A 208-nucleotide genomic window follows, 5' to 3' on the forward strand; every position below is an offset into this window, starting at 1 on the left:
TGATAATTGTTCGCCTCCTGTCGACCGATCGTTCATGTCCGCTAACACTCATCATTCGAGGAAAATTAGGCCAAACCCTCTCAAATCCACTCACCAAAACCTCCTCCTCTTTTTAGTCTCTCGTTATTCTCTCCGTAACTCCTCCCTTCCATTCTGCCACTCTCTACACACACACACACACACACACACACACACACACACACACACA

Source organism: Trachymyrmex septentrionalis, unplaced genomic scaffold (genome assembly GCF_001594115.1).
Source record: "Trachymyrmex septentrionalis isolate Tsep2-gDNA-1 unplaced genomic scaffold, Tsep1.0 scaffold138, whole genome shotgun sequence".
NCBI lineage: Eukaryota > Metazoa > Arthropoda > Insecta > Hymenoptera > Formicidae > Trachymyrmex > Trachymyrmex septentrionalis.